At 39.4% G+C, this 24,498-nt stretch overlaps 1 protein-coding gene and 1 long non-coding RNA gene across 8 annotated transcripts in view; one reads left to right on the top strand and one right to left on the bottom strand.

Annotated features, from left to right (window-relative positions):
* Positions 1-13,724, bottom strand: part of LOC144770776 (uncharacterized) — a 363,844-nt gene extending 350,120 nt beyond the window's left edge. For both annotated transcript variants that reach the window (XR_013599025.1, XR_013599026.1), the window contains exon 1: positions 13,587-13,724. This is a non-coding gene — a long non-coding RNA (uncharacterized LOC144770776). The remainder of the gene's footprint in view (positions 1-13,586) is intronic.
* Positions 1-24,498, top strand: part of LOC144770775 (phospholipase A2 inhibitor and Ly6/PLAUR domain-containing protein-like) — a 1,602,193-nt gene that overhangs the window by 1,385,586 nt on the left and 192,109 nt on the right. Inside the window, exon 7 of one of the 6 annotated variants that reach the window (XR_013599022.1) lies at positions 367-406. The exons of the other annotated variants lie outside the window; for them this stretch is intronic. The gene's annotated coding sequence lies outside the window, so the exon portion shown is untranslated. Of the gene's footprint in view, positions 1-366; positions 407-24,498 lie in introns of those variants that run through there. 6 annotated transcript variants of the gene reach the window in all.

The raw sequence follows: 24,498 nt of genomic DNA, 5'->3' as shown, positions 1-24,498 counted from the left end.
TGATTCTCTCTTCTTCTCTCACTCTTTCTCTCTCTTCCTCTCTCTCACTCTTTGTCTCTCTCTCTAACTCTCTCACTCTTTCTCTGTCTTCCTCTCTCTTACACGGTTTCGCTCTTCCTTGTAGCTCACTCTTTCTCTCTTCCACTCTCTCACTCTTTCTCTCTCTGTCTTCCTCTCTGTCACACTGTTTCTCCTTCTCTCTTCCTTGTATCTTACTCTTTCTCTCTCTTACTCTATCTCTCTTTCTCTGTCTTCCTCTCACTCACTCTCTCACTTCCTCTCCCTCTCGCTCTCACTCTTTCTCTCTCTCTATCTCCTTTGCTGGACGCATGACGCACCATCTTATCTTTCTTTTTTGTCTTGCAGGCTGTGAATCACAAATGGACCAGCAATGACAGGGCATGGCTGTACATAGTTTTATTTGTTGTTGTTTTGTTTAAATATAATGTTTTATATGTAAATCTATACATGACTAAGATTCTTATTTGTCCAACCGCACAGGGACACTTCCAGGCCCAAGAGGTTTGTTGGGGGTATACTGGTGATGTGGGAAGAGTGTGTATTCCTGCTAATGTGGGGAGATGCAGCGTGAAAGGGGTATCTCTCACCGAAAAGAACTCTGGTTTGTTTTCAGAAATGCCTTGGACAGATATCAGCTGACAGACTGAATCACAAAATGGCTTTTCAATGCTTATGTAGTGTAGCTTATGCACAGTTCGCACCCAGGCTCACTGAGGGAGAAGTTCGGCCCGTCCGCTCAACCCACAGACGCAGAACTATGAACCGTGAGCTCCCAAAGGAACAGCAGCTTAGTAGCTCGCATGGGTACAGGCACAGCAGCGTACTAGCTCGCAAAGGTAGAGAGCTGCCAGCCGAAGGACTGGCTTCTAACGGCATAGCTGCGAAGTGGTGATTTTGGGAACAAGAAGCGTGAAAAGTGTTATCTTCCTACTGGTGTCCTGGAGAGGAAGTAGTGCTGCCTGGTGCTCACCTGTTTCTCCTTTATTGTTAATAAATCTTAAACCTTCACTGTGTATAAATCATCATGACACAGAGCTCCGCTATATTAAATTGCTCCCAGAACCTTTCTTTTATATTTTCACTCAATGCGAGGCACAAGATGGCTGCTAACGCTTCCTGGTTTGAAATGTTAGCAGCCAATCAGAGGCAAGCTCGTGCTCAGCTGTTAGGCACCGACCAGATGTAAATACTTTTTTCCTTTAATATCTCAAAACACAACTGAACGGATTTACACCATTTCTACAAAAGCGCGCTTTCTGAATCAAGACCTTCCCCCCTGCCAAATGTGGCCTAGTTCCATTCAGCAGTTTCAGCTCTAGCCCTGTCTAAAATTTCGTATGGAAAATGCATTGAGAAAACACGTTTTGGGACCCTTTTTCTCAACCCCCCTTGACCAATCACCCCTAAACTTTCAAGATAGGAGCTGATCAAAAAAGAGAAACTTTTTTGAAAATTTCGTAAACATTTGTCAAACGACGCCAAAGTTATAAGCACATGGAGGGCTCCAGGAGAGGGGCTGCACAATACCCCTCCCAACATGAGGAAAGCCCCTAGTCTGCGGGGACTCCAGTGAGCCCCGCATCCCAGCGAGCCACCACTATTTTTTCTTAAAAAATTCACCTGAGACCTAGCCCACCCCAGGGTCTTATGAAAATAAAACGCAGGAACCAGTAAAAATTTATAAGCACATGGATGGCTCCAGGAGAGGGGCCGCGCAACACACCTCACAAAATGAGTAAGGCCCCAGGACTGCGGGGACCGCAGCGAGCCCTGGGACTTCAGGATCCTCAGCGGGCCCCCACAGCCCCAGCGAGCCCCCGCTATTTTTTTTCAAAAAACATTACCCCGTGACCTAGCCCACCTCGGGGGCTCATTAAAATAAAACACAGTAACCCTTGAACCCAGCGCAAATTGCGCTGATTTCTTTTTTTTTTTAATGTTTTTTTGGGCCCTGGTGGTACTTCTGGGACCCCCTGGGAAGGCCTAGGGTGTCAGGGTGTTTCTACCCTGCCTCCTTCTCTTGTTTTCTACCTTTCTTTCTCTGTTTTCTGGTGACTCGCTTTTAAAGACACACAAGATGGCTTCCAACACTTCCTGGGTTGGAGTGTTGGCAGCCAATCACAGTGAAGCTCGTGCAAGGACTTAGGCTCCACCCAGATATCAAAACTTTCATTTTTCTAATTTCTCAGCAACTACCGAACGGATTTACACCATTTTAAAAAAAAAAGGTCGCTTTCTGACCCACGCACTACCTGTGTGCCAAATTTAGGGTAATTCTGTTCAGTAGTTTCAGCTGTAACCTTGCACAAAGTTTCCTATGGAAAATTGATTTTTTTATTCTTATTTTTTGAATTTCTCAAAAACTACTCAATGGATTTACATCATTTAAATAAAAAGGTCGCTTTCTGAACCAAGCTCTACCTTTCTGCCAAATGTGGGTAATTCCATTTAGCAGTTCGAGCTGTAGCTCGTCGCAAAATTTCCTACAGCCCCCCCTTGACGAATCACCCCAAACTTTCAGGATAGGTGCTGATCTGGATAGACCTTTTTTTGGGGAGAGAATTTCACAAAGATTCATCAAACGACGCCAAAGTTATTAGCAAATCAGAAAATGTTTTTCCTATGGATACTAGGTTGTAACTATAACTACCTACTGGTGACCGCCAGTAGGTAATATATATATATATATATATATACATTTATATATATTCACTGAAAAAACCATAGGTTATAGACCATATATAGTTAGGAATTAGCATTTATAAAACCTTATTTTACTTACACAAAACCAATGAAATTCGCATATATAGTTAGTTGCACTAACTATATATTTTGCGCACCCGCAATCCACTGCTGATGACGTCACATATTACATCATTCATGACATGGTCAGTGACATCACTGATGACATCTCAAATGACATCACTGATGACATCACTGAAAACAACATCCAGTGTTTTTATGTTTCTGTAAAGTTTAAATATGTCTTACATATTGAAGAATGAGTGGATGTAGAAGTGTCTGGATGAAGGATTTAGTAGGTGCATGACTGACTGTATGAGTGAGTGATTAAATATGTCTCACTGAGTGCATGGGTTACTGACTAAACTGTCTTAATTTGTGCATCATTATGTCTGTTGTTCTGTAAACTGCTGCATGTGTTGATCAGTAGCTATATGAGTAACTATATGGTTTATTGATTAGTTGCCCAAGTATTTGTATGGGAGACTGAGTGTGTGTGTGGGTGGTTGAGAGGTGTATGACTCTGTGCGCAGATGTGTGAGCAGTTGATTCACTAGATGTATGGGTTCAAAAGTGCATGTGGAAACAGCTGTATGGGCGGTTGACTGTGTGCACGAGTGTATTGGTGAGTGAATGGATATCTCAGTGCTACATGTCAAAGTAAAGACATATGTAAAACAGAGTATATGTGAGAGTTGACATATATAAATAACTGTGCATAAGAGCCAGTGAATGTGTGAGTGGCTGTATGGATCATTATGAAATTGTATCAGGGATTGTATAAGAGTGTAAATATGTGTTAGTATCTGTTTGAATAAGTAAGGTGTGTATAACTGTATAACTGTATATTTGAGGAAATGGAGGTGTGATTGATTCTTTGCATGACTGACTAGGTGTGTGAGTAACTCCATGGATGAGTGACAGTCTGTGAGTGTCCGTTTACACTGAGTGTATACAAGGTTATATTAGAGTCTGAAGAAGTTCATTGTATTATCACATGAATGAATGATGTCATCAGTGATGTGATCAGTCATGTCAAATGAGATGTCATCAGTGATGTCATCAGTGATGTCATTTGAGATGTCATCAGTGATGTCACTGACCATGTCATGAATGATGTAATATGTGACGTCATCAGCAGTGGATTGCGGGTGCGCGAAATATATAGTTAGTGCAACTAACTATATATGCGAATTTCAATGGTTTTGTGTAAGTAAAATAAGGTTTTATAAATGCTAATTCCTAACTATATATGGTCTATAACCTATGGTTTTTTCAGTGAATATATATATATATATATATATATATATATATATATATATATATATTCACTGAAAAAGTTATAGTTAGCTGGAAATTTTACTGATATAAAACCAATGAAATTCCACGTTATAGTTAGTTGGACTCACTATAACTTGCGCGTGTAATGCACTGCTGATGACGTCACATATTACATCACTCATGACATCACTGATGACACCATCCTTGTGACACAGTGACAGACCTCCTTTCACTGTAATCTAACCCTTGAAACACATATTCAAAAATAGAAACTAAAATTTTCAAAAAAATGGAGATATCCATACCAGTTACAACAACCAATTCAATAATTCCACCATCTATATACACATGCACTAATTCACCAACAGTTCTATATAGTCACTCATACATATATTCACTAATCATATGTAGTGATACACCTACACATCCTGTTACACACCGACAGTTATCCAAAAGTTATTCACACACATACTCACACATGCAAATAAACTATTGAACATCCATTTATTTGCATAAACAGCTATACACACACTACCACTTTACTTCTAAGGAAACTTACACATACTTCCTCTCTTAAAAAATCACTTATAGAAACACATACTAATTTAAACAGGAACTCTTACAATCCCTCAATCTCACATATACTCACTTATATACATCAATATTCACATATACTAGATTAAAACATATGTAGTTACTGATAAAGACACTAATAAGACAGTCATTCACTCACTAACACAGACATATACACACTCATGCACCCATACAGTCCTGCACATATGCTGTCTTCAAAACACATACAAACAGAGACTCAGTCATTCTTGCATCTATGTACTAAGTAATACTCCCACCAAAGCATGCAAACACTCATACTGATACTAAGAAAAACATCTAATAACCTATATACATACACATGTACCTACTCATCAACCCATGCAGCCACTTATACACAAAGTGAAACACTAATACATATATTTAAATATTAAGCATATATGTATTCACTAAGATATTCAATAATATATACATATATAACACATATTTATTTTTCAGAAAGACACACATTCACTGGATGGTGTCATCAGTGATGTCATGAGTGATGTAATATGTGACGTCATCAGCAGTGCATTACACGCGCAAGTTATAGTGAGTCCAACTAACTATAACGTGGAATTTCATTGGTTTTATATCAGTAAAATTTCCAGCTAACTATAACTGGTGTCAAACCTATGGTTTTTTCAGTGAATTTCATAGGTTTTGTAAATGCTACTTCCTAACTATAACGTGTATAAAACCTATGGTTTTTTCGGTGAATTTCATTGGTTTTTAAAATGCTAATTCAGAAATATCTCGGGTATACAACCTATACTTTTGTCAATAAAGTTCTGGCAATATTTTTTTCAGAAACAAGCCGTTTTCTTCACTGTTCAAGTTGCATAGAGACTCCTTGTAAAGCGATACAGAATTAGAAAGTCTGTACCTTGCCTTTTTTTCAACGCATTAAAATTTGCCTGTAAATAAAAATAGCCTTTCTAAACTTTCGTGCACGACCCAGTGTGCGCACTCTCGGCAACAGTTCTCAATAAAATGGATAGCGCATTTCCAGGCTTTCGTGCGCGACCGACTGCGCGCACCCGCCTATATATTTTGTGAAAACTTTGCAATCTGAACTTATTGAATTTCTTCATAGACCCATCAAAGAACTTATAATACGTCAAAGAGACTAAACCTAGGCTTCTTTTTTAATATTATGAAAATTTTCATTAAATGGAGCCGAATGTCTTTTTAAACTTTCGTGTGTGACCGAATGTACACACCTTGGTATTTAAAAAAAATATATAAAAGGTTTTATACTTTAACAATTGTATGCTTGAATCGAGCTCGGAAGATATATTAAATCCGGATATGTTTGGATTTACTCCTTTTCACGTTTTGAAACTTCGCTGAATTAGACCGCTACTTCCAAATGGCGTACGTGACCAGATACTATCACCGCGTACACGTCCTGAGACGCGCATGTGAAGCCATGTGACTTGAAAACAACACTTCCAATTGGTTCTTAGTAGTTTCTATTCTGCAATTTACACGGAGCACTCCACCCACTTCTCTCACTATATTTTCTACTCTCAAAAGAGAACAACGTTAAACACCCTTCGGAAGACTTTGCTGAAATGGCTGCCGCCCCGCATTCATCTTCCGAATCTGAAGGAAATGAGCGACTACCTTTAAAAAGAAAAAAGGAATCTTTTATTTGGCAATTTTTCACTTATCCTGAAGAACAAAAGAAAGTGAATGCGCCAAAAGTTACCTGCACGATATGCAATTCGGTTCTCTCAAGAGGAAATCCAAGAAAAAAATATTCCTTTTCCATACATACCATGGTGCGGCATGTCAAACAAGTGCACCCTGTGGAATTTGCACAGGCATCGACAAGAGCCCTGGCCACGCTATTACCATCAGAGGTGGCCAGCACATCTTCTGGTGGACGACCTATATCTCCATCGAGTGCTGTGATGGACTTGAGACCATATCTTGCAAAGGTGCACATGAAAAGCAACGAGTGTGGAGAAATTCTTCTGTACGGAGAGCAGAGCCTCATTCTTACTAAACTAAAAATTGAGAGTCATAAATGCCCCGAGAAAAGATAAATTTCTTCATTTCATTTTGATCCTGTGTCACACATGAAAATGTTGTTGCAAGTTAAAAAAATCAAAAACTGCATGACACTGTTCCTGTCAAGGTAGCATAGCTGACGGCCTAGGGGTGGAGGACCGTTGTGCAAATACCCCGGGGAGGACTCTGGATATGCTTGGTCCCTGAGATTCTTAGATGTCACTGCCTTCCACAAATGGCATAAGTCCTGGATGTTCGGTGCCATACTTGAGGGTTTGACCTAAAGACACGTCCTGCGGTGCCCTGGTCCAAAATCAAACAACATAACACTTGTTTTAAAAAAAAAAAAAAAGTTATTTTCAGAACTAACTCATTGTACCAAAAACAGCTCCAGGAGCATATTATAAAGGGGGTTTATCTCCCCTTTTTTGGCTTTCGATCGTGCGCGACCGTGTGCGCGCACCCGCCTATATATTTCGGGAAAACTTCTCGATTGCAACTTATTAAATTTCTTCATAGACCCATCAAAGAACTTATACTACGTCAAAGACAGTAAACCTAGGCTTCTTTTTTATTATTATGAAAATTTTCATTAAATGGAGCCGAATGTCTTTTTAAACTTTCGTGTGTGACCGAATGTACACACCTTGGTATTTTAAAAAAATATATAAAAGGTTTTATACTTTAACAATTGTATGCTTGATTCCAGCTCAGAAGATATATTAAATCCTGATATATTTGGATTTACTCCTTTTCACGTTTTGAAACTTCGCTGAATTAGATCGCTACTTCCAAATGGCGTACGTGACCAGATACTATCACCGCGTACACGTCCTGAGACGCGCATGTGAAGTCATGTGACTTCACAACAACACTTCCAATTGGTTCTTAGTAGTTTCTATTTTGCAATTTACACGAAGCACTCCACCCACTTCTCTCACATCTCTACCCTGTTATCTGCAATTGTGAACATCAAAAGGAGCTGCGCTACGCCCCTGTAAGAGGCCTCACTCCCACTGCTGCAACGGCTTGGCAGTCCTCCAGATGCACAGGAACAGCCCCTCCGATCCATTGAAGTTCTCTGTCGTGAGAGGCCTCACTCCCACTGCTGCAACGGCTTGGCAGTCCTCCAGATGCACAGGAACAGCCCCTCCGATCCATTGAAGTTCTGTGTCGGTCTCAATACCACTTACGAAATGAAAATAAGCACTGAAGAATATTTATGCTGTAGCAGGAGGAGTACTACATGCTTGCAGAATGCATTCTATTACCTATAAAAAAGTGAAACACCCACGCTACAATCATATAGAATACTTCCTCTAAAGAAGCCTGTAAATAACTTTCGAACATCAGGTTAACCTTTTTTTACTCTCTCATCATTGTTAAAGATAAGTATTTACAATACTATATTAAACAATTCCATGATTTTTCCTTTTTAATTTTAAAAATCTTGCAATCTTTTACAAACCCAATACTCATGGCTTCTTTTTCGTGACAAAAATCTTGCAATATTACATACCTACATAGAATAACAGAAAAAACATAAAACTACAAAGGCCAAACAGTCTACTAAACGCGGATTTGTAACCTATGGGGCAGATTCATGTTAACTACTTCATACCCAAATATGCACCAGTTAATGTGCACCACAGTATGGTAGTGCTCCGTTACCCATGGTGTGCCACATTTGAAATGTGGCGCACCATGGCACAAAAACACCATACATGCGTAACACATCTGTGCTCAAAAACTAATACATTGCTAGAGTTGCATCGCAACTGTGATGCAGCTCCAGCAAGGCTCACCAATGCACTATATTCACAATGCTGCGTCAATACCTAGGCCTGCTTCAAGCACATGCACAGTTTTGAAACAGCATGGGCCTGAAAGTCACTGAGTGAAATATCATACATTACAGTCAGCCACTTTCAAGACGCATTCCTTCAGAGGAACACTTACCGGTTATTAGAGGTAGATCGTCCGACTCCACCGGAGGAGACCCCTAATAAAAAAGACATATATAAAATGCGGACTAGCCGCTGTATCGTGCTAGCAAACTTTAACTTAAAAATCGTTAGAAAAAACAAAAGGAATCAAGCAAAATCTGTAGGCCACTGATAGGATCTCTTTTTCACCTCGCTAAAATAGAAACATTAGGAACAACCCCTCATGAGAAATATGAAACTAGTGAGAGAAACCGAGCTCGATGCCATGATGGCTGCAAGATAGTTCGGCTCCGCCGCCCACCCCGCCCAAAATAACGACAAACCCTATACAAATATTATAAATAAATACAACACACCAGCAAAGTAACAGGGTAAAACGTTTTATTAAATAACTATTTACATGGCAGCCTGCTGCAACATGAAAACAACACTTCCAATTGGTTCTTACTAGTTTCTATTCTGGAATTTACACGCAGCACTCCACCCACTTCTCTCACTATCTTTTCTACTCTCAAGAGAGAACAACGTCCTACATTTTTCGGAAGACTTTGGTGAAATGGCTACCGTATCTCATTCATCTTCCGAATCTGAACAAAATGATCGACTACCTTTAAGAAGAAAAAAAGAATCTTTCATCTGGCAATTTTTCACTTATCCTGAAGATCAAAAGAAAGTAAATGCACCAAAAGTAACCTGCACGATATGTGACTCGTTTCTCTCAAGAGGAAATCCAACAAAAAAATATTCCTTTTCCATACATACCATGGTGCGGCATGTCAAACAAGAGCACCCTGTGCAATTTGCAGAGGGATTGACAAAAGCCCTGGCCACGCTATTACCATTAGAGGTGGCCAGCAAATTTTTTGATCGACGACCTGTATTTCCATCGAGTGCAGAGATGGACTTGAGATATTTAACTATATATGGTCTATAACCTATGGTTTTTTCAGTGAATTTGCTCCGCCGCCCACCCCGCCCAAAATAACGAGAAACCCTATGCAAATATTATAAATATATACAACACACCAACAAAGTAACAGGGTAAAACGTTTAATTAAATAACTATTTACATGGCAGCCTGCTGCAACATCAATCCAAATGCATGCTTTTTTCAGTGAAATTCCTCCGCCGCCCACCCCGCCCAAAATAACGAGAAACCCTATGCAAATATTATAAATATATACAACACACCAACAAAGTAACAGGGTAAAACGTTTAATTAAATAACTATTTACATGGCAGCCTGCTGCAACATCTCCGCAAGCAGACGGCGTGGGGTGCACTGGAAGGGAGAGGCGGCGCGAACGAGCCTCCCCCACCTCCCCAGGTGGAGGTTTCTCAGCTACACCCCAGCGCTTCACTGATGTCCTTGTCCTCATTCAAGCATCAATAGTAAGATTTTCATAGGTGAGTGTAGGTTCATAGTTTGCCACCCACAGACTAAAAGCCTGGAGTGGCAGTGAAAAAACCATAACTAGGTAAGAAGGAACGCAGAGGCTGTAGGAAGGACTCTGCATATGCTTGGTCCCTGAGATGCTTTGATGTCACTGCCTTCCACAAATGTCATAAGTCCTGGATGTTGGGTGCCATAGTTGAGGGTTTGACCTAAAGACACGTCCTGCGGTGCTCTGGTCCAACCATCACATATACCTGCACCAGGAGACGGCGTGGGGTGCACTGGAAGGGAGAGGCGGCGCGAACGAGCCTCCCCCACCTCCCCAGGTGGAGGTTTCTCAGCTACACCCCTAAAGACACGTCCTGCGGTGCCCTGGTCCAACCATCACATATACCTGCGCCAGGAGACGGCGTGGGGTGCACTGGAAGGGAGAGGCGGCGCGAACGAGCCTCCCCCACCTCCCCAGGTGGAGGTTTCTCAGCTGCACCCCAGCACTTCACTCGACATAGGCGGCCGGCTCCCGGGGTCCGGCGGAACTTTTAGCCTTTTGGTGACTCTTCCATTCTGGACCTTGTCCCACAATCCGTTTGACCTGAAGACACGTCCTGCGGTGCCCTGGTCCAACCATCACATATACCTGCGCCAGGAGACGGCGTGGGGTGCACTGGAAGGGAGAGGCGGCGCGAACGAGCCTCCCCCACCTCCCCAGGTGGAGGTTTCTCAGCTACACCCCAGCGCTTCACTCGACAAGCTGAGTTGCGCCCGCTCCTGCGGCACAGTGCCTCGCTCGGCCAGCTGAATTACGCCTGCTCTTGCTATTACAGTGTCTCACCCGCCATCCGGCTGAATTGCACCCACTCTTCCGGTACAGCGACAGGCGGCTGCCACGGAGCTCAGGAAATGGCGGTCGGCTCCACAGACTTGGGCCTGGCCTGCAAGGATGGCTCTGGACAACCTTGGAACTCGGACGCTTGACTGCTACATCAGTGATGTCACTGACCATGTCATGAATGATGTAATATGTGACATCATCAGCAGTGGATTGCGGGTCCGCGAAATATAGTTAGTCCAACTAACTATATAGGAGCAATTTCAATGGTTTTGTATGAATAAAATGTCCAGCTAACTATAACACCACTAAAACTTATAGTTTTTTGAGTGAATTTCAATGGTTTTTTAAATGCTAATACCTAACTATATATGACCTGAAACCTATGTTTTTTTTTAAATGCTAATACCTAACTATATATGACCTGAAACCTATGGTTTTTTCAGTGAATTTGCAAGGTTTTTTAAATGCTAATTCCTAACTATATATGGCCTGAAACCTATGGTTTTTTCAGTGAATTTCAAAGGTTTTTTAAGTGCTAATTCTATTAGCGGATAACGTTTAAATATATTAATATCCTAGTGGGACCACCTGAGCAGCCCTAAGGGGTCAGGGTGTTTCTACCCAGCCCCCTTTTTGTGTTCTACACGTTTGTTTTTCTGCTTTCTTGTGCCTAATTCCTAACTATATATGGCCTGAAACCTATGTTTTTTTCAGTGAATATATATATATATATATATATATATATATTTTGTGGTAGGTATTATATTGTCTCTGCGGTAGCAAGTGGAAGTTAGATAGCTGTGGGCTTTTACAGCCAATACTGCAGCTACTGCTCAATGCGGGAGGAGAATGATCGGGGCAACTGCCACTGCCAAGGTGCTCCACTACTGCAAATAAAAGAGGGATATGTTATGCTTAGCTTAGCTTTGGTACTTTCCCTGCTACTCAGCTGGTGTGACTCTAGGAATGCCTGATGTCATAGTAGAATCCTGTGTGTCTGGCTTGTGTGGAGTGGCAGTTGATGGCAGGCAGGCTGAGTGGCAGGGAGGCCACTCCTGGTGGGGTTTATTTCTATTCATCTTAACTTATGTGCTTAAACCTGAACTTGTAACTAAGCCTAATTAAACCTACGATATATTTATACCTGGCTTATGGACTTTCCTATAAATCACAACATTTTTGGCGACAATTGGAGAACCTACAGTCTACTGGAAGCAACCAAAAGGAAAAGAATCTACAGCGTGCAAGAAAGGAACCTACACAAGATAAGTCTGTGTTTATAGAACCTATGTGTGAAGGAATGAGTCTGGGTTTGTGAATAAAAGAACTGACAGCGTAAAGAAAAGAGAAAGAATTAAGGAAACTACAAAAGAGAAGTGTCTGTCTATTTTAAACTATTGTATTACATCGAAAATAAGAAAACTGAAGAAACTACGATAAAGGAAATATAGCGCCCTGGTTAGCCCCACCAGTGTCCATTGACATCTGGACAGCCTGCAAGCCCAGAGTGTGTGAGTTCTTTCTGTTGAAGACTTGAATCATTTTATTCTCTCGACGCAATGGTTGACAGCCCAACTGTCATGCTATTTGTTTTGTTTTTTTAAAAAGCTGTGCGAGCAATATTAGAAAATATTCAGCAGAACTGTGTGAGTGAACTTGTTAAAAGGCAGAGGTTATACACTTAAAGCATCGTGTGTAAAGTAAAGGTCAAGTAAAAGACTTAGATCTCGGATTAATTGACATATCCAAGGAACTGTCTCCACAATTGTTAAGGTATTATTATCTAAATATTCTCTGAACAGCTGCAAGTTCATTTTGTTTAAACAGCATTTCATTTTCAAAGTTAAACATAGCACGAGCTGGCAAATGTGAAAGGCAGCTCGAGCCTATAATCAAAAGTGAACATTATTCCTGCAGTGAAGCGCGAAGGCAAGCTCGAGCCTTCTATTCAAAAGTAAACATGCTGCCTGCAGTGAAACTAGAAGGAGAGCTCGAGCCTTCTGATTGAAAGAAAACACGGCGCAAGGATTAAAGCGCAAGGCATATTTCACGTGAGAAACAGAATAAACAATACTTTCGGTCTGGTAGTAGCAGATCTATGGTGACAGCTATGCTATACAGCCATTTTAAAAAGCAAAGTGATATAGACAGCAGAGATTGTAAGGCGAAGCGATAAACTTCACAATTTTTTTGAAGTAATTAAACTGTCAGTCGGGTTTGTTTATGAGCACGCTTTAGTGGAGTGAAGAGATCTGCCTAAAAACACAGCGCGAACAGTGTTAAATATCTGTGTTTAGTATTGTTGAAGGAATTAAACTGTCAGCCAACAGTGTAAATGTGCAAACTCGGCGAGGAAGGAAGCGATCTGCTGACTGTTCAAATGTAAACACAGCGCGAGAAGTAAAGCTTAAGAAAAGGCTCGATATGGAGCGGGCTTGTGCAGCTTAAAACAAAACTGGTTCTGCACTGGGCCAGGCTGGAGCGCTATTCACCCAGCTCCACAACTCACTCTTGGAAATTAGACTGTTTGGAACCATCTATCAAGTACTACACAACACTCTGACAGCACTTTACACTGGCAGCCTCAAACAAGATTTTCGCTGACATTCCCCCCATTGCGAACTAGACGATTGATCTGAGCAAACGTGCACATGACTGTTAAGCTTCAGAATTCCAAGCGATGTGAAGACGGCTGGTTTTAATTTGTCTCGTGATGGCTTAATTACAACTGTTTCAATAGTCCTTAGCATTTTAATACCTGCGGTGCGGGCGGCGTCTCCTCTTTTCCCGGGGCTCCCTCAGCACACGGGAGCCCTGCACCAGCCGGCATCATCACCTGGTCTCCCCCTCGGCACGGGAGACCGGGCGGGCAGTCACATCGAAAGCTTCCCCCAGGCAGGGGGAAGCGGAAACCACGTCGTCCCGGCCCCGCCAGGGGAGACCGGGCGGGCAGTCACATCGAAAGCTTCCCCCAGGCAGGGGGAAGCGGAAACCATGTCGCCCCGGCCCCGCCCACAACCAGGCGGTGGCCATCTTGAGGCGCCTCGGGCCGCGGCGGTGATCTCGGGGGTAAAACGAGGGTTGGGCACCCTCGAAATTAAAATAAAACAGATAAAAATAAAAGAGAGAAGCCCCCCCCCCCCAAAAAAAAAATCAAGAAATCGCGAGGTGCGCGCACGGTGCTCGCTTATAGATATATAACTGTTTTCTCTTTTAATTTTCTCAGGAACCACTGTAGGGATTTACACTATTTTACCAAAAGCGTGATCTGCGTACCAGACACTACCATTTTGACAAGTTTGGTGTAATTCCCTTCAGCGGTTCAAGCTGTAGCCGTGTCTAAAGGTCCTATGGAAATTACCATGGGGAAAACACGTTTTGGGACCCCCTTTTATCTCAGCCCCCACTTGACTAATCCCCCCAAAACTTTCAGGGAAGGAGAGGAGTGGAGCGAGCCATCTTCTTTGAGAAATTTGCGAAGATTCATCAACCAGCGCCAAAGTTATTCCCAATAGAATGTTGTGGATTTCCTATGGAAACTAGGTCCTAACTATATATACCTACTGACGACCGTCAGTAGGTAATATATATATATATATATATATATATATATATATATATATATATATATATATATATATATATATATATATATATTCACTGAAAAAACCATAGGTTTCAGGCCTTATATATTTAGGAATTAGCATTTAAAAAAACCTTTGAAATTCACTGAAAAAACCATAGGTTTCAGGAGTTATATAGTTAGGAATTAGCTTTTAAAAAACCTTTGAAATTCACTCAAAAAACTATAAGTTTTAGTGGTGTTATAGTTAGCTGGACATTTTACTCATACAAAACCATTGAAATTGCTCCTATATAGTTAGTTGTACTAACTATATTTCACGCACCCGCAATCCACTGCTGATGATGTCACATATTAGATCATTCATGACATGGTCAGTGACATCACTGATGACATCTCAAATGACATCACTGATGACATCACTGATGACATCATCCAGTGAATGTGGTTTGCTTCGTTATTTAAATATGCATTATATATATAGCAATTTGCATTGAAAAATAAGTGGATATATATAAATAAATATTTGGATGGAGTATTTAGTAGCAGTGTAATTGACTGTTTACTTGACCAATTTATAATGTCTCACTAAATATAGTGGATAGTGACTAAACTGTGTGAATATCTGTATCACTTTGTCAGTTGTTGTGTAAACTCATTCTACAGTTGGTTACTAGCTATGTGAAAGTCTATATTAGTTATTGATCAGTTAACTGAGTATTTGTATGGGAGTGTGAAAGTGTGTGTGGTTCGGTGGGGGGTGTGTGACTGTCCAAAGATGTGTAAATAGTTGATTCAGTAGATATATGAAGTTAAAACTACATGTTCTAACAGTTGTTTGGGTGAGGGAATCTCTTTATGGGTGTGGTGATGAGCAAATATATTTCTCAATGGTACATGTCCAACAAACTAGAAAAATAAAAGGCAGTGTATGTGTTAGTTGTTGTATATAAATAAGTATACCTAAGACACAATGATTGTGTGAGTGACTGTATGGATAACTGTATACTTGTAAGAATGATTTTATAATTCACTAAGTATGACTTACTATCTAAATGAATAGAAGAAGTGGTGTTTGTATAAGTGTTTTGCTAAGTAAATATGTAAGTATGATCCATTGTTTGCATACGTGAGTAGGATGACTTCATATGTGAATAGGATGCGTGCTGTTGTTTAATGTCGATATAGATGTACAAGTATTTTTGATAGTGTTCTATTGTTCATTGACAGCATGTATGAGTGAATCCATAGGTAAGTGATTAGATGTGTATACATCTATGAATCACTGAGTGGATTTTTAGATACTTGTATTGCTGTGACAATGGATTTAAATATGATACTCTGTATTTACAAAGAGTGATGAAAAATTGTAATAGTGTATGAAAATGTGTATGTGATTGTCACGTGGATGATGTCATCAGTGATGTCATCAGTGATGTCATTTGAGATGTCATCAGTGATGTCACTGACCATGTCATGAATGATCTAATATGTGACATCATCAGCAGTGGATTGCGGGTGCGCAAAATATAGTTAGTACAACTAACTATATAGGAGCAATTTCAATGGTTTTGTATGAGTAAAATGTCCAGCTAACTATAACACCACTAAAACTTATAGTTTTTTGAGTGAATTTCAAAGGTTTTTTAAAAGCTAATTCCTAACTATATGACTCCTGAAACCTATGATTTTTTCAGTGAATTTCAAAGGTTTTTTTAAATGCTAATTCCTAAATATATAAGGCCTGAAACCTATGGATTTTTCAGTGAATTTCAAAGGTTTTTTAAATGCTAATTCCTAACTATATAAGGCCTGAAACCTATGGTTTTTTCACTGAATTCGCAAGGTTTTTTAAATGCTAATTCCTAACTATATAAGGCCTGAAACCTATGGTTTTTTAAGTGAATTGCAAAGGTTTTTTAAATGCTAATTCCTAACTATATAAGGCCTGAAACCTATGGTTTTTTCAGTGAATTTCAAAGGTTTTTTAAATGCTAATTCTATTAGCGGATAACGTTTAAATATATTATTATCCTAGTGGGACCACCTGAGCAGCCCTAAGGGGTCAGGGTGTTCCTACCCTGCCCCCTTTTTGTGTTCTACACGTTTGTTTTTCTGCTTTCTTGTGCCTAATTCCTAACTATATAAGGCCTGAAACCTATGTTTTTTTCAGTGAATTTAGGTGTGCCATACTTTTGTCATAAGTAAGACTGTTAGGGCTCTAGTTGTTCTTTAGAACACTCTGGGACATTCTGTCATTGGGCTATAGTTGGGCTACATCTGGCTGATATTTGGGCTACATTTGTTTTTTTTGTCTCTGGTGGCCATCTTTGGGCTACATTGGGCTACATTTGGGCTCTAACATATATATAGCCCAATGTAGCCCAATATATATTTTTTCAAAGTTAATTTTCGAAAAAACCACTGGAGCATATATCTTGAGACATAGCAAAGGCACATCGGGCTACCAGTCCCTATAATTTTGCCAAGTTTGGTGAAAAACCATTCAGCCGTTAGGGCTAAAAGTGAGTCCAACCGCCCTATGGAAATTAACATGGGGAAAACAAGTTTTGGGACCCCCCTTTTATCTCGGCCCCCGCTTGACGGATCCCCCCAAACTTTCAGGGAAGGACCGGAGCGCCACGAGGCAAAGTTAAGGACAATTTCAGGAAGATTCCTCAACCGGCGCCAACGTTATTCCCAATAGAATGTTGTGATTTCCCTATGGAAAACAATCCTAACTATATATACCTACTGGCTATCGCCAGTAGGTAATATATATATATATATATATATATCACTGAAAAAACCATAGGTTATAGACCATATATAGTTAGGAATTAGCATTTACAAAACCTTAAAAATTCACTGAAAAAACCATAGGTTATAGACCATATATAGTTAGGGATTAGCATTTAAAAAACCTTATTTTACTCACACAAAACCATTGAAATTCCATATATAGTTAGTTGTACTAACTATATATCACGCACCCGCAATCCACTGCTGATGATGTCACATATTACATCATTCATGACATGGTCAGTGACATCACTGATGACATCACTGATGACATCTCAAATGACATCACTGATGACATCACTGATGACATCATTCATGTGATGATACAATGAACCTCTTCAGACTCTAATATAACCTTAGATACACTCAGTGTAAACAGACACTCACAGACTGTCACTCATCCATGGAGTTACTCACACACCTAGTCAGTCTTGCAAAGAATCAATCACACCTCGATTTCCTCAACTATATAGTTATACACACCTTACTTATTGGAACATATAATAACACATATTTACTCTGTTATACAATCCCTGATACAAGTTCACAATAATCCATACAGCCACTCACACATTCACTGGCTCTTATGCACAGTTATTTATATATGTCAACTATCACATGTACTGTGTTTTACATATGTACTTACTTTGACATGTAGCACTGAGATATCCATTCACTCACCAATACACTCATGCACACAGTCAACCGCCCATACAGATGTTTCCACATGCACTTTTGAACCCATACATCTAGTGAATCAACTGCTCACACATCTATGCACAGAGTCATACACCTCCCAGACACCCACACACACACTCAGTCTCCCATACAAATACTTGGGCAACTAATCAATAACCCATATAGTTAGTCATATAGCTAATGATCAACACATGCATCAGATTACAAAACAACAGACACAATGATGCACAATTTAAAACAGTTTAGTCACTAACCCATGCACTCAGTGAGACACATTTAATCACTCACTTATACAGTCAGTCATGCACCTACTAAATCCTTCATCCAGACACTTATACATCCACTCATTCTTCAATATGTAAGACATATTTTAACTTTACAGAAGCATACAGTCACTGGATGTTGTCATCAGTGATGTCATCAGTGATGTCATTTGAGATGTCATCAGTGATGTCATCAGTGATGTCACTGACCATGTCATGAATGATGTAATATGTGACATCATCAGCAGTGGATTGCGGGTGCGTGATATATAGTTAGTACAACTAACTATATATGGAATTTCAATGGTTTTGTGTGAGTAAAATAAGGTTTTTTAAATGCTAATCCCTAACTATATATGGTCTATAACCTATGGTTTTTTCAGTGAATTTTTAAGGTTTTGTAAATGCTAATTCCTAACTATATATGGTCTATAACCTATGGTTTTTTCAGTGAATTTCATTGGTTTTTTAATAGCTAATATCAAAACCTTTACAATGTATTATTCTTTAAAAAGAAAAATATTTTTTACATGTTTTTTATACAATTTTTTTTTTATTTTTTTTTGTTTCGCTCCCAGTACGCGTACCGGTTAGCTTCCCGTTACTTCAATCCGGAGGCGCGACCCGGTACGCGAACTGGTAAACGTTCCTTTAGCGCACCTCTCGCGTTACAAAACAACATCGCGACGCTTCGCGTCAGCATGACGTTTCGCGTTCTCGCGTAATACGTCATATTACGTGCTACGTTCGCGTACCCGGAAGCGCAGCGGTACGCGAACCGGAAGCGATCCGCGGCGCGGCGCCGACCGCGTAATGTAAACATAGCAGGTCATGTGACTCGATAATAACACTTTTCATTGGTTCATTTCACTTTTGGTTTCCTAATGATGTAATACAAGGTCATGTGATCTAAAATGGACACTTTTCATTGGTTTAGAACTTTTGTTTTTCCCAAATGATGAAAACCCCTCCTTCTTTCATCACTCTGACTTTCATCTTGGTGAGAGAAAGACCCTTTATTGAGACTTTGTGATGGCTTCATTAGTAGCTTCAGCTGGTGCTAGCCCACCACCTCCACCAAATCCAAGAAAGAGAGGACCACCTGCAGAAGTAATTCTGCAAGAAGAGGAAGAACAGGAAGAGGAGGAAGAGGAGGAAGAGCATGAGTTTTTGCCAGAGGAGCCCAGGAGGTACAATCGACAGGAGAATTATATCTGGCAATTCTACAGAATTCCTGAGGGGCAAAAGAAAGTGAATGCTCGTTACGTGTTTTGCCGCATATGCGGTGACAGATTGTCAAGGGGCACCGATAAAAAATATAGTTATGGGAATCATACTATGCATCGGCATATGAGTAGGTGGCACCCAAATAACTATAGTGCTGCCCAGCTACGTGACCAACAACAACATCCCCTCCAAATGGCAAGAAGATCGGTGGTTCCAGAGGTGTCGGGACCAGAGGCGAGGGAGGTGATTGCAAACATCCAAATGTTGTTTGGGCACGTAAAACAAGTGTGCGTGGAATGTGGCGCTTTCATCTGCTACAGAGAAAGTAGCATCACTTTGATTTTGCGAGCAATTCAAAATCATATTAATGTTTGCACAAAACGCACCAAAAAATAAATTCTTTTTTTTTTTTTGCTCCTGTTGAGCCCTTTATAATGGATCGTTTTTGTTTCCCCCCCCCCCAAAAAAACCAAAAAAAATTTAAAAACGTTCAGAAAATACAAAAAAAGTAAAAAAATGTTCAAAAAATACTAAAAAAAATATAAAACAACAAAAACATAAAAAAAAAAGTTCTTTTCAGAACTAACTCCCCATTATAAAAAAATTGGTAGAATATTTGGAACTCTGCCAACCTGTATTTCTCTTAGTTCGCTCCCGGAGCGCTACCCGGTACGCGTACCGGAAGCTAACCAAAAAAATATTTTTTAAAAAAGAACAGTAACTATAAGGGAAGGAAATACACAGTTATGTTAAAAGAAAGACAGCTCTAGGGAGTAAAATAAGGATACTGTTACCTACAATCCACTGTTGATGATTTCACATATTACATCATTCATGACATGGTCAGTAACATCAACAGCAGTGGATTGTAGGTAACAGTATCGTTAGTTTACTCCCTATAGCTGTCTTTCTTTTAACATAACTGTCTATTTCCTTCCCTTATAGTTACTGTTCTTTTTTAAAAAACATTTTTTTGATCAGTCATAAACAGTGACATTAATAGAAACAGAGAGAGTGAACAAGAGTGAAGAACTATGGTCCTCCTCAGCCACCCTCAGAAAACCAAGGGGGTCAAGATACATCTACCGTGCCCCCTTCTACCTATTCTGAACATTATTTGCCCTCCATCTTGTATCTTGATTCGAACGAAACACAAAATGGTGGACTGCCATAACGCTGCTGGTTTGCGAACCGGGCAACTTCCCAGGAAGCGGTCCCCAAAAAAAAAAAGTTGGGAAAGTAATTCACAGACACTAAGAGTAATAGAGATGGAGTGAGTGAACAAGACTGAGGAACTATGAGAACAGAGGGACTGAGAAAAAGAGTGGAAGGAGTTGAGTAAATAGGTAATAGAGAAAGGAATGAGGAAAGTAGCAAAGGCAGGAAACTGAGGATTAAAGAAGTGAAGCAGTGGATCTAATAGTAGGTGAATGTGATAGAAATGTAACGAAAAGAGTACAACTATTTACCTTGTAATTGCCGTTAAATTAATCACATTTTATTTCTATACTTTCAATCTGTGAAAGAGAGAACCAACATTTGAAAAAAAATTAAAATATGTATTTAAAAATTACAAAAGACAAGGGAAAATATTGAAGGACAAATAGTTTTTCAACAACTTTGACACTGACAGAAGCTTCTGCTTCTCCAGGTCCTCTACACAATGCTAAAGATATACATTTTAAACTAACAGTATCTTGATGCAGATGAAGTGAGGCCTATCTTAAAACATGGTGCATCTTTTGCATTGCTCTTGTTTCAGAAAAGTGTCGCTTCAGTATGCCAATAACATGTCTCCTATCCAGAGATTTGTTTGAGGTGAGGCCTACTCAGAGTTCAAGATGAGATTTACACTTGTTGAAGTGTACAGAGGAGATAATATCTGTGAAAGTCTACTAATGAAGTGAGTCATGTCCACTGCACTCTTCAACAAAGTAGAAACCTCCTATGTTTCCCTGGACAGACCTAAACTTGATCTGCACAATGTGATTCGTAATGATAGGAAACTCAAGTGATGTAATTGAAATATGTGCAATTTATTTTGCTCATTTCACAATCACATCACTTGTGTTTCCTTTGCTTAGGTATCTCATTGTGCAGATGTAGTCCAGCATATGAAAGAATACGTAGAAGTGCAGCACTGCATACAATAAATTTAACACTTACAGAAAACTCACCTTCTCCATGCCTCCTACACAGTTCTACATATACATCATAAATGCAAACAGTACAGAATTAATTATACATGTTAAATGGTTTATTTTTGCTGTTCTCAGAATGTATCAAAATTCACTAAAAACAGTGACTTGAAGGTATTCATCATGTAACAGCGGGGAAAAAAAAACACAATCAAAATGATTGTGTTTAAAAAACCCATACAACATCAGAAAATAAAATTCAGAACTCCTTAAAGTTAACTTACTTTCCATGACGTCCAAGGATGTCCTATGAACAGCTTACACTCTTTTGTGCTGTTATTACTTTCAGCCCGCCACTTTCTGAAAGAAAACCTCCATCGTTTTTAAAAACACGTTACATGCAATAAATGACTTCTTGCTCTCTACCACTATTTTCCACAAGGCCAAATCTAGTCAGAGATATTTATAACTCTTGGATTTCTTGTAAGCCAATCCCATCATTTGGCATTTCCGCAACTTTCAGAATTAAAATGTTGAAGATCATTTTCACAATCCTGGAATAGTAATATCTTCCCCTTCTTGGTCAGTCATGTTCTACATTTCCTATGACACTGATACTGCTTAATATGAAGCAGACTTACACTACCTCTATGAGTACTACAATTATTTAATTCTCTACATCACTTTTAATCACAAAGCAATGTAAAACAGTAGACAGCATTGCAGACTTACATTCCCTCTACTCCATGTTTTGATTGGCTGCTTCAATTAGCTTATGAAAAGAAACAATTTTTCTGAACTCATTTAAAGTGCACATACATCTCCATGATGTCCAATCCTTTGATTAGAAGTTATGTCTCTGAACTACACTTATCCTCAAGGCCAAATTGTGTAGGAGCCATTAGAACTTCTTGAAATTCCACAGATCATATCCCGAGATTATTTTCCTAAAATTTTGGTTTTAAAAACACCAGGTAAGAGTTTTTAAGGTCATACGGCAATTTTTTTTTGAAAATTAAAACAGAATCATTGCAGAATGACCAGCCATTTCTAGACTTTAAATAAGCTGTGTAATGTCCTGATGATATTGAAGGGCCGTCATGATATATAATTGCTGTAGTTACAAAAGTCCTTCCTGATATTGACAACTGCGAAGCTACAACATTTTTTATTAAAGTTGTCAATTTTGTTCCATCAGGCCTACATCGTTGGAACATTAAAATGACGTACTGGCCATATGTTCGTATAAATAATGTGGACATCATTTCAGATTTACATTGGCTACACTCCATGCTGTGATTAGCAGCTTTTACTAGCTTATTAAAGGAGACTGATTTACTGTCTGGCAAAGTTAAATATATAAATCTTTCTGAGTCTACACTAGTAGTACTTGATACCATACAGTTCTCGCAGTCATGCTGCCATTGATAAGAAAGCCCAAACAGCTGATCTACATCTACAACTTCAGCATGTAATACATCAAGCATATACATTAAAAACTCCTGACAATCTTGCTGAATATTTTGAGAGAATTGTGTTTGCCCTGAACATCTGTCTAACAGGTTTCGAATTTCAGACACACTTTCTATTTTTGTTCTATCTGTGCTACATTTCTCTAACACAGAATTCAACAAACTGCAAAATCTTTGATCAGAATTGACCACAATCTCTTCTTTTACATTTTTTAGAGAAAACAAAACATTCATTACTACATTAGCATAGCAGTTGACACCAGAACTGTTTTCAAACTGAAAACCAACAACATCTTCAACAGAATCCTCTTTGTTTCTGCTTGTAATTTTAGGTTCATTCACTTTTTGTCTTTTTGCTACAACCTCCCCAGTATTGTTCTCATTTCTTCGTTTCCGGCCTACCAGACGTTTCTCAAACAAAGGAAACTGAGGCAAATGTGGCGCATACTCTCTTCTTAACCTATTGTATTCCTTAACACAATCTAGATCTGCACAAATGTTTCTGACATCACACTCAATCAAGTACAATCCCGATAAAGTTCTAACTCGTGACAATGCCACATATGCCATACCCTCCTTGAACACAGAACTGCCAATATTCACCAATGCAGTGTCTACACTTAAACCTTGCGATTTATGAATTGTCACCGCATATGCCAAGCAAACAGGGAACTGCTTACGGCGAACATATAAGTCTTTTACAAGCAAAAATCTAGCAGAACAACGAGCAATTAGCTGTACTTCCTCAATGCCATCAAATTTAATTTTTAAAAATTCAATTCCATCTCTATTTCTGTATTTCACAAAATCAACAACATTACCCATTGATCCATTTACCAGACCTCTTTCAACATGTAAATTCCTTCTTAAAATTATACGGCAGTTCAAGCACACATTCAGAGTCTTTTCAAAACCTGCAGTTTTAGATATAGTCTTCTCTAATGAATCCAATTTTGATTTCAGATTCTCAGACAAAATAATTGTTGATCCCATATGCTCTACTCTATCAATAGCTTCCACTTTCACAATCTCTTGCTTTTCTAAATGCAACATTTTGTTGTTAAATTTGGCACATTCTGCAAGAGTTGGCATCAAACATATTCCAGATTTCTTATCAGTAATTTTCTGAAAAATATTCTCAGGCACAACATCTTGTTCTGGATATAAATTTGACAGTAATCGTGCATGTAAAGCTTCTTTTCCATGCTCGGTCACTTTTCCAATTCTAACATCTTGTAGAATAGTCTTGTAAACTTCATCCTTTGCCTGACGCATATTTTCATGCAGTTCAGCATAATTGAAGTTTAACCATATATTGACGTTGCCAATGCTGCCTAGGCACTTCCTGGTATCTTCATGCGTGAGCATTTTGAACACAGGTTGCCCTTTCACTGGTGTCAGCTGCAGAAGATCTCCGAAAACAATGATGTGTTTGCCACCAAATAACACATCATACTCTGTTTTGAGAACTTCTTGCATCCTCAAA

The sequence above is a fragment of the Lissotriton helveticus genome, chromosome 7 (genome assembly GCF_964261635.1).
Source record: "Lissotriton helveticus chromosome 7, aLisHel1.1, whole genome shotgun sequence".
Taxonomy (NCBI): Eukaryota; Metazoa; Chordata; class Amphibia; order Caudata; family Salamandridae; genus Lissotriton; species Lissotriton helveticus.
This window is presented reverse-complemented; position numbering and strand designations above follow the sequence as displayed.